Source organism: Ambystoma mexicanum, chromosome 1p (genome assembly GCF_040938575.1).
Source record: "Ambystoma mexicanum isolate Mex_15411 chromosome 1p, UKY_AmexF1_1, whole genome shotgun sequence".
Classification (NCBI taxonomy): Eukaryota; Metazoa; Chordata; class Amphibia; order Caudata; family Ambystomatidae; genus Ambystoma; species Ambystoma mexicanum.
The window spans coordinates 373,036,816-373,048,385 of NC_090921.1; positions in this window are offsets into that span (position 1 = coordinate 373,036,816).

Below are 11,570 nucleotides of genomic sequence, written 5' to 3' on the forward strand. Positions count from 1 at the left end.
CCCGAGCTTGGATGTCACCAGCTCAAATGTCCGGCCTGGAAGAAGGACTGGTCGTTACTGCTGCTCCATCAACAGCAGAGGCCCCTGCCTGGGGGAGGAAAAGAAATAGCCCATGCACCCCATCACCTGTGTCTGGCCAACCAACATCATGCAGCCCTGGCACCCATCATCAGGAAGAAGTGCAACGAGCAAGTGAGGGTTGCAGCTCCACAAGGGTGCTTGTGCGCCCTCCTGTGACACTGCAGTGGTGACAATCCTGTCTGCAAGAGAGTGACAGAGGAGAAGGGGGGTGAATAACATGCTGTCACCCCATGCCTTGTCAACATCATATGGCACCAACTAGATGCCCTGGTGTCAGCGTCTCGCTGCATGCCAAAACATCAAGGACTAAGCCGCCATAACATCAAGGGACTAAGCCGATGGGGCCGCTGGCGTCCCCAGGTGCAGCTTTGCCGGTTTCTGTGAACTGTAATACCAATGGACCTGGACCCATGGAAATAAATATCACGAACGGACGTTGGTGGAAAGTGAACTAGTTTCCAGCAGTCCTGCAATTGCTCAATGAGGGCTCCGCAAACACATGTTTTGATGCTGAGAGCCTGCACCTTAGTTATATGCTTAAAGTGGTTTCAGTAAAGGACAGCCAGAGGAAGCAGTGATCTCGCAGTTTGTAGGGGTGGGCTATATGGTGCCAGCAGCTACCAATGGCATCATTCAGTGTTTGCAGTTTCCACACCCCAGGTTAATAAAGGGTTTTGAAACATGTGGTCAGATTGCCAACATTTCACCAGCGGTTCACCAATCACGACTGTCACCCGCGAGTTGTGTGGATAGTGTGTTAGTATGTATAGTATGTCCACGACCAGGTGAGCTCTGTGTGTGTTGACGTGGCATATCCTAGTTGTTGTTGATCCTAGTAGTCGGAAGTAGCACAAATAAGGTTGTGTCATGCCACGGCACTCGGGACAGTATTCAAGAAGTTCACAGCTTGCTAAATTCCCTGGTAAAACTTATCTAGCACGGAAGAACGACTAAAAACAACAAAGGATTTGTCTCTTTACCTGCAGAAGGGGTTGGAGGTTACCTTGGAAACTTTGGAAGCTGTTGTCAAGGGGAGGGAACCGGTGTTCAGGAAGCAAACGCTAGTCACATGACCTTCTCTATTTTAGCCCCGCCTTGTCCAGGCTTCAGTGCTTCTGATTGAGCTTTTTCTGTCTTGTGGTTATTTCGTATTTTCTTCGTATTTCTGGCTAACGTTGTTTTACCTGAATTTTGGATCTTCCTTGTCTGTCTTTGTACCCTGAACTACCTGGTTATTAGAATTATTGTCTTACGTCTCTGGATTGTCTTTTGCCTGCTCCTTTTGTCCTTGATGCCGCCCGCCTGTGTTTTTCGACTCGGACTGCCTCGACTCGCTCCTTTCCTGACCCTGTGTATTTTGGTACCCTAATTGAAACTTTATTTTTGGACTTCCGCTTAATTTCTATTTTTGGTGATTTCTTGGTTTATTTACCACTCTAGTCCTTCCTCCTCCTTACCGCAAACGTAGTCCAGCCTCTGCTGCAACGTGGGAGTTGTTTTCAGCCTCGGCTGCTCCGCGGGATTCAGTCAGCATCCGCTGCGACGTGGGAGCCCAATTCAGCCTCCGCTGCTAAGGGGGAGTTGTTTTCCAGCCTCAGCTGCTCCGCGGTATTCTTTCAGCATCCGCTGCAACGTGGGAGCCAGACTTAGCCTCCGCTGCGACGTGGGATTGTTTCGTGGAAGTAACTCTGGTACGTTAACTTACTGATTCTGTCTACCTATTCTTTATTTCTAGCTCTGGTGGTTTTTTTACACAGTAGACACCTGGTTCAGGCATAGGATCTGGAGAAACTCCATTGCTCAGATTACCTCAGGTCCTAGTAATTTGTTACTCCATCATACTTCTCGTTTAGTTTCTGGCCTTACGCCTTTTGTTCATTTCTGTGTCAGATATTGTAATACTATATCCAACTATCTTGTTGTGATTTGTGTTACAGGAACTTTCACGACTACTGTGTAGATTCCCTACCTAATATCTTGGTTTTGTCACTAGCTTCACAGGTTAGTGTTATTATCTAATCTTGCACGCTTATACTACGGTTTTGAGTCAAGATATTAGCCTTACGTGTCTCTCTTTACAGCCACGAAGGTTTCGAGGGAATCCAGTCTTTCAATTAATTGATCTCTCTGTATGTTTATTCATACATCCAGAGGGATACATTAGTGGGAAGAATTCTTCTTCTACACTACGGGGTCAAGTTTATGAAGGAGAATTCTGACAGGTTGTTTGTAATGGGGGGGAAGGGGATCGTCTAGGTTTAGGAATAGTTATTTGTTATGAAAAAGGAGGATTGTGGTGTGGGACCCTCCCACAAGTTTTGCCCCTTTAAGGGGATGTATCACTCCCCTTGTGTATTGCCCTTTTAACACGGGCAATGACTGTGCTGTGGCCCAAGCTAATAAAATGGAGATCTGCATACACGTGGACAGAGCGGCTGCAAACTCCAGAAGAGGAACTCCTGAGTCCGTGTCTCATTTATGTAGGCCTGCAGGCCTACACGTGGGGGCACCGGCCTGCATGCTCTGATGACGTGGGACCCTCGTGCCAGCACGGTGGCAGAGATCCGCATGGTCAGGGGCATGGCAAGTGCTGCTCCCGCCCCCAATGGTGCTGGTGTCATATAGCACCCTGGGGCCTGCCGGATGACCTGTGCAGGCCCAAATCCCCCACAGGCATGGTTGCAGCACTATGGGGGCCTGCCGGATGTCCATGGCAGGCCACCCACAACATGTATGTAGTCTTGATTTAATTAGCACGTAATTGCCCTTGGTTAATTGGGCATGTGTAGCGGTTGGTCACACGAAGGTGCATGTTTTTATTTGGTGGCCTGGTAAGTTTCCATGGCAAATCGCGACCCAACATGTTGTATGACATTGATGAATTGTAAATCGCATACATGGTTCATATACATATTGTGATTAGTACAGTGGGTGGTGTAGTGACATGTGTGACATTTGCATGTTGGTTCATACATAAGGAAACATGTTTTATAAAAAACTGTGGGTATATTTTGTAGAGACCGCGGGTTAACGCACCAAAGAGAGGACATAAAAACAAGAAAAGAAGAGGAGACGTTTGGTTAGCTTGGGTGATTGGTGTTTAACTGTATTTAATCATTAGTTGGTAAGATGTCTTACTGGAGTTTATGGTTGGTGCTGGTCCTTAAGTATGGATGCTGGATAGCCACTAGAACAGAGGAAATGGTCCGAATAAATAAGAGCATGTTGGCACATGTGTGTTAGTTCATCCATGGTAAGTCAATGTGGGAGCTGGGTGAGACAGCCTCTCTGGGGAAGGAGGGAGGATGTGTGAGGTGTCTGCTGTCTTGGCAATGTATGCTGGTACGTGATGTGGAGGTCGGTGGGTTGCGTGGCATGTTTCAAGTGGGGTGTGCACGTAGTGATGATGGTGTGTGGGACCGTGTTGTAGTGGGGCACTAAGTGCAGAGGAGAGCTTGTGCGTGTAGCAGTGGTGACACAAGTGTGTAGATCCCTAATGGTGAAGAGTCGTGCCCAGGAGTGCATTCAGAGGCTGACTAGTGGCCTGTTGGCGAGGGGCCAAACAATGCAGGGCAAGGCTGCGCGGGTTTGCACACGTGTGCAGTCGTCGTGTGGTCTTAAGTTGCAGGATATTATATTATGCCATGCACTGATAAGCATGTGTGTAATGTGTCAAAAATGAGTGGGCGGGTTCCCTGGCGGAGCTGGGAAGAGCGGCCCCTCTGAGGAGACGGGAAGGGCGGTGAGGTGTCCGTTATCTTGGCAGTGGTCGGGGAAAGTGATATAAGGGGGTAGGTCAGCCGGGAGCGCCGGCGTGGTCTCAAGTAGCGGTATAATGTAGTATGCCATCATGCACTGAGAAGCATGTGTGAATAGTGAATGGACGTATTCCCTGGCGGAGCTGGGAAGAGCGGCCCCTCTGTGGAGATGGGGGAGGCGGTGAGGTGTCCTTCAGCTTGGACGTGGTGGGGGAAGCGATCCAAGGAGGTCAACAGGTGGCGCCGGCATGGGGAGTGGGAAGTGGGCGTGGGGTGACGTTCGTGGGGACACTTGTGGCGGTGAGTGCTATAGATTGTAATGTGGGGCTTGTGTGTAGGTCTGAGAATGAGGGTGGTGGGTGAAGAAGGACTGGTCAAGGTGTGGTACCCTGGAGTAGATAGGGTGGGTTTGTTAGACAGTAAAGGAATACCGGCATCGATTACCGCTACGGGCTATTCTGACCAGCCAGACCGCTACTAGCGGCATCGTAAAGTACAGTGCCGTTAATAGCGGTCTGGGCGCGGGCACGCGACCCACCATACCGGCAATAGCGGAATGCCGCAAACTGGACTAGATCACAAGTGAAGCGGACATGCAAATAACGGCCGCATGAAGGAGGAAAAAGTGGTTACCGGCATGCCGTAAATACCAGCATCGCCGACCTACTGTAAAGTGCCCTGAGCAGTGTTCCCAACTGCCACAGGTGCACACAATCAGCACAGGTGGAGGCAATGGAGTCTGGCCCAGTACAAAAGGAGCACACCCACACACCGCACCCCCTCCCACACCAAGATGATTCCAATAGTAGTAGCATTACTGTAGCTAGAGGACATGCCTGCATTGCCACAACATCAACAACAACAATAGCTGGCACCACAGAGGAGACGCAGGAGGAGAAGGAGGGTGAGACAGGCCCAGCATTCCCCACCAGTGCAGCCATCGTTACCATGCCGGCAGCCCCCAATCCCTCACATCAGAGTCAGTCCTTTCAACCTAACCCCTGAGCAGATCCACACCCTGTACCATCTGGACCGGGACACCATCAGCACCATGGTGGACCTGATACACAACGACATAGTGAGCCTCATTGAAATACGCACCGCCATCCCCCCTCTACTGAAGGTAGTGCCTGTGCTCCACTTCCTTGCCACAGGCACCTACCAGCACACAGTGGGGCACATGCATGGCATATCACAACCCTTATATTATCGGATTCTGAACCAAGTGCTGGATGCCCTCCTCAAGCACACAGGGGACTACATATCCCTACCACGGACTCCCCAGGAGATATTTGATACAAAAGTTGCCTTCCATGCACTGGCAGGCATGCCAAATTGTGTAGGTGCCCTCGACGGCACCCACGTGGAGTTGGTGGTCCCGCATGCCATGGAGGTGGTGTAATGCAACTGCAAGCAATACCACTCCATCAATGTGCAGATGGTATGCGACGCCAGCAAGATCATCACACATTGTTGTGCCCGATATCTCGGATCAACTCATTACTCAATGGTCCTGCGGAACTCCACGCTACCACGCTTCATGGAGCGACATGCTGGACGACGTGCTTGGCTGCTTGGTAAGTTGCAGGACTGGCACATGGCATTGAAATGGGGGGATAGATGCACACACCACCATGCTGTCAATGTTGATGTGACTGCACAATGTGCACATCACCGAAAACTGTGCCCCAAACCATCACAAAAGGTACATGATACCCAAATCCCAAATGAATGAAGTAAGGTCGACACCTATCACTACATGACTAACAGGAAACCACCCCACATCATGTGCCCCACTCATCAGCGGCCGTCGCCCTCCGTAAGGCCATCCAGCACCTTGCAGTGCATATGCACTATGGTGCTGTCTCCAGCGTATCACCACACAAGACAGCATTCCTGTGAGTGCATCAAACTGAACCTACTAGGGAATCCACTGTCTGTCACAGGGCCGGCACACCCACACGAGTGCTGCATGTCTCCATGGGAATGATCAGCACTGATTGCCCAATATTGCACAGACTACTGCCAATGCTCCCTCTAAGTAAATCTCACAGAACACAACACCTCACTAATGTGACACTGACACAGCTGAATGCGTACACGATGCATGTGCAACAAGACGTCAGTGCACACCATGTATCATCTTGAAGATGCAACCCACATCATTAGTCCATGGCACAGGACACATTGAGGGACTTAAAATGGCGTCAATACGTCCAGGGACATGTGCATGTGGGCAACGATAACCTGCAGGCAAGTGTGACTAGTACAACTATCCATCATGAATCGCCTAACATTGACCTTTAATTGACTCTCATGCAGGTGATAGTGGCTATTCCTTGAAGCCGTGGCTCCTCACCCCTGTCCGCAACACACAGAACAGGCACGAGGAGGACTACAATCGTTCCCATACCCGTACCCGTGTTGTCATTGAGCAGACCTTTGGCCTGTTGAAGGCACGATTTAGCTGCCTCAGCCGGTCGGGTGGGGCACTCCTCTACAGACATGAGAAGGTGGCCAAGATCATCATGACATGTGTCATGCTGCACAATATGTGCATCCGCCGCAACGTGCCCCTCCCCCCTGACATTGAACTGCTACCACCTGTTGATGATGAAGGGGAAGAAGAAGATGTGGCTGGACATCATGGCGGTGCCGATGCACAGGAGGGACGTGCTGTGCGCCAGTCAGTGATTGCACAATTTTTCGGACACACCTGGCAGCAGAGGGTGACGTGATGGTTGGACAGAGGGCACTGGGTGTGGGGGTACATGTACACTATGCACTGTAAATGAATAAATGACACATGCGCAATGAAGAATGTCCACTCAGGTCTTGTTTTCTACACAACGGGTGTATTAACTATAACAATGTAAATGCAAGTGCAAAAACCCTCCACCACCCTCACCCCTCTCCCCCTGCCCCCACAACTCCCCCACACACCTTCCCCCCTCCCCCTCCCCTCACAACTCCCCCACACACCCTCACACCCCTCCCACTCTCCCCCACAACTCCCCCACACGTGTCCCATCGAGTCTCCAATGCCTACATGAGCCTGCCCTGACACTCAATTGGCACTCCCAGGTCCAGGTGGCGGCATGTCTTGCCGACGCAGGGTACGTGCCGACCTGCGGAGCGGGCTTGTCTGTGTGGAGCTTGATGAAGATGGTGTGGCCGCCTGCTGGGATAGTGAAGCAGGATGCCCTGCCTCCATAGCATCCGCTATGCGGACCTAGGACCTGGTGGAGGGCCGAGCCCTCCTCACAGAGGCGGCTGGTGTTCTCAGCAAAAGATTTTGCCAGGGAGGCAGTGTTGTTCGTGATGGACCTGCCTAGAGTGTCAAAGTTCACGCCACTCCTGTCTGGCCAGTCGGTTGTCCTCGATAAACTCCCGCACAAGGGCAGTAAGCAGGTCAGACCGCTGCGGCCCTGCGGGTGCACCTGTTGAGGCAGTGGGTCCCTGGCTGTCCTGCCTAGTGGTCAAGATTGGACTGCAGTGGCCTTCCGACTGATCCGGGCTGGTGGCGTGCTCTGTAACGAGGGACGATATAAGGGGGGATGCCGATGGACTTGGGATATGGACCACTTCCAAAACATCGTCCTCCATGGGAACCCATATGTCGTCCTGTGGGTCCTCCAGAGCCAGGGGTGCTGTGGCTGCCACCTCGGATCGTGGTGCCTCGCCAGAATCATCAGGATGGCCAATGGTTGGTGGTGGTGCTTCGCCCTCTACGGGCCTTGGTGGCACCGGTGTAATGGGTACCTGGGGTGGCTTGCCTGTTGGTACACGGCGCCCCCTGGGTTGTCCCCTTGAGGTCGAAGGGCGGTTGCTGTCATCCTAGGGACCTCTTCCGGGGTGTGGACTGTGCAGGGGTTGTGTCCTGCCCATCGCTGTCATGGTCAGGGCCTGTGGGGGTCGAAGAGAGGGACGGCATGAGTGAGGTTTTAATAGGCATCATACATACATTAGGACAATTGCTCATCCACACAATTGGGGGTAATAGGCATTTGTGTTGGGATGAGCACGTTCTTTGATACATGGGTGGTTTATGCAGGCATACGTCGGCGTCACTCATGTTGCCCAAGAGCACTGCTATGTGACATGCATAGTATTTTGGGCCTGCACGTTGTGTGACTCATGGCATTTACATCTTTGTGTGGTATGTGTCATGTACGATATTGCCTTGCAGCAGGCATTTGCATGTGTCTGTAATGCGTCCGCCTACTTTGCTGGGAGTGTGTGTGTGTGTGTTGGACCAATGCTTGACTCTTTTGAACTGACATATTGATTGACTTTCATCAGATTTGGCATTACAATGTTTACTTTGGACACTCACCTCCATCGCCCGATGTTGTGGCGCCACACTCCATCTCGCCAACACCTTCAATCCCCTCCATTCCTATCATGCTGGCACATATGTCCTCCCATGGGGTGAGCTTGATTGGAGAACTGGGACCTCCTCCTGTTCCCATTGCCTGGCTGCGGTTCATTGAGAGGATGTTTCGTACCCTTAGTCGCAGGTCGTCCCAGCGTTTGCGACAGTCTTTGATCGTGCGTGGGATGTTCCCCACAGCACTGACCTTCTGAGCAACAAGTGCCCATATTTCCTTCTTCTTCAGTACGGCCTCTCTCTTCATGTTATTAGAGAAAACTATGCAGAATGCTCCTGCAGTGTGTCTACCAGCATCTGCAGCTCATCCTCATTGAAACTTTCTTTCCACAGGTGGGCAGCTCCCTTCTTCAGGGCCTTGGCATAGTGGTGTTATAGGTGGATCTTTTCCAAAAAAAAGCAGAGTCTGAGGGGTCCTGTGTGGTGAGGATGGCGATGGATTGTGTTTTTAAAGATGGCCGCCGTGCTCCTTCCCATTCCTGTGCGATGACGCTACTTCCGGTTCCGCTTATTAGCGGTGACCGTTAATAGCGGTGACCGTTATTAGCGGTCACCGCTAATAGCGGTCACCGCTAATGCCGCATTGGACCTTGTCGGTAGTGTTATCTGCACTATGCTTGATGCAGCAAAGGGCATTTTAGGTGCCTTTAATGGCATGGCGCTAATGACCTTACCGGCATGGCGTGAAGCTTGTGCCCGCAAAGTCGTAATAGTCCTCTATTAGCGGACTGGTGACTGCCCGGACACGCTATTTACGCCATGCCGGTAAGGAGCGTTACTTACCTCCAAATTCGGAATGAGGGCCCATGTCTCCTCCACCCAGGTGATCCTCCCTCGCATATCCACAGCCAGGGTCAGGATCCAATATCAACAGCCTTTGCTAGGCCACCTGGGAGAAGGAAATATTGGGGAAAGAAGTGAGGACGCCCTCAGATTCCTCAGAGTACATATGGGATTATGGGAGTTGGAGCCCCCAGCAACAGAGTCAGGTTTTCTAGTCAGCATTCCACTTTTAAACACAAGTTTGATTGCCCTAAGTATATTTAAGGAATCATCACCAGTATTTACTTGAAAAGGAGAAGGCAATTCTTTTAAGCCTTTATTAACAGATTTCCTTTCCATGTACTTCTGTAAATTGGGGGGTTTCTACCGTTATAAGTCTAAGATGGCCTTTATTTACATAGGATGTTTAAGAATTTTATCTTAGCTTGACCCACATCAGAATGCTTAATTTGTGGATTAGAAAAATCATAATGACAATAAGCCATTACATTCCTTGGTACTTGTGAAAGGTTCTTCCCCTTTAAAGACAAATACAGTGGGCCTCATTACACGGAGGTCACCGGTAACATTATCGGTGACCGTTAACCCTTACCGCCTTACTACGAGGTCCCTTTGCGGGTAGGTACTGCTGTTTAGCAGGCGTTAAAAACCAACCCACAAAGGGACCAGGGTGCTAATTACGGTACCGCAATTTGCGGCACCGTAATTAGCGCCTTCCCCATTCCCATAGAGCCCTATGGGGCAAAAATGGGAATGGGGAAGGGCAATGGGGGAAGGGGGAAATACCGCCCCGCCAACCTTGGAATAGGGCAGTAATTCCCCTTTCCACCAAGGCGGTGCCAGTATTTTACCGGCATGGACCAAGGTGCTAATAGCACCTTGGACCTCTGCCTACCGTGTAATGAGGCTAAGTGTCTCATCCCATAGGATCTCCTCACCACACAGATGTCAGGTCTCGACGTCCCTTATGGTCCTTTCTGCACCGTAGGAAGAAGGTTCCCTCTTTGCTTCGCTCTGCGAAGCACCTTGCCAATCTTTTCATGGCCGACTCTGGACTCTGCAGTATGAATTCGGCCAATCCCAAGATGGCCGCCACCTACCCAATGCTGGAGAGGGAGGAGCCTATCCAATACAACCAAATACTGGAACAGAACGCTGGCTCTACGCGGGGAAACTTTGTTGCTGATACACACTAATTTGCCACATGTTCTGGTTCCTTCTTGCCAGCTCTGAACCCTCAGAGCCTTCCTTCCTGCTTCCTCCTGTTCCTGCCCCTTTTGTTCTCCTGTGTTTAATCGCGGCCGCTTGTCTTGAGTTATTCTTTTCCATTCATCTTGCCTTATCAGTCCTTCTATTGCTTTGCCTGAAGTTATCCTGCCACCTTCCTCACGCCAGAACCCTGCTGCAGTACTTTCTATTACTTTGTCTGGAGTTATCCTGGCACTTTCCTCATGCCAGAACCCTGCTACAGTACTTTATATTACTTTGTCTGGAGTTATCCTGACACTTTCCTCATGCCAGAATCCTACTACAGTACTTCTACTGAATCAGAAGAGGTTTTTTACCCCGTGGACAGAGCTTTTTTCACCTCATGGGACTGGCCACTCTGGCAGCCAGTTCACCCTGTATCACCTTAGGGAGTTCTGGTAGGCAGAGAGGACCATCCCTATTTGCCCGACACCATGAGCAAGATCGCCAGCAAACAACAGGTGAGCACAAAGCCTAAAAGATTGCAGCGCCAAGAAGATTTGATGGCTCAGTTACAAGACCTAATGGCGGCCCCTGAAAACCTCACTTTAGAAGTGCAAAACGTTAAGGCAGAAAATGCTTATCCCAGACAAGCACTACAAGCCCGAGATGCTTAACCTGCAGGCCTCCCCGGGACCTTGACGTCTCTTGAAAAGCTTTCAGGAAATCCAAAACGTTTAAAGAAATTCTTATATGCATGTGCCGTTCAGTTTTCTTTCAGAGAAGTCTCATGCCACACCGATAGGGCAAAAGTGGGCTTCATGGTTACTCATATATATATTTAAACAACCCCATTCTTGACTCCTATGTGTCAAGCAGAGAAATGCGTGAGAACTGTGTACCTGTTTTCTTGACAGTGGGTCTAGTTGGGACCGCCAGGCTGCATCCAGTGAAATGACGAGCATGTGACTCGAGGAACCAGCCTCTCCACCACCCAAATGACACAGGGTGGTGAATGGACCAACTCCCAGCGTCACGGAAAGCACTCTCCTGATTAACGTGACGAAGGGACTGTGCAAGCACAGGCAGGAGAGGCCACAGTCTGATGGAAAGTTACTGGATACGGGTGAAGTCCAAAAGAGTCTATTCCAAAGGTATATGATCCGGTGATGAAGCAAGATAGTCCAGGAACCTCTCAGATGAATACAAGGTCAGGCCCCCAGTCCACAGGGAGACAAGTTCAAGCAGCTTTAAGTAACTGGTCTGGGATGACTGATCTGCTCGAGGTACAGTTGGTCAAAAGGATGAGGCACCATGCAGGTCCAGACAGGCAAAGGGAACCAGATTGGTTGGGGAGACCACCAAGAGTT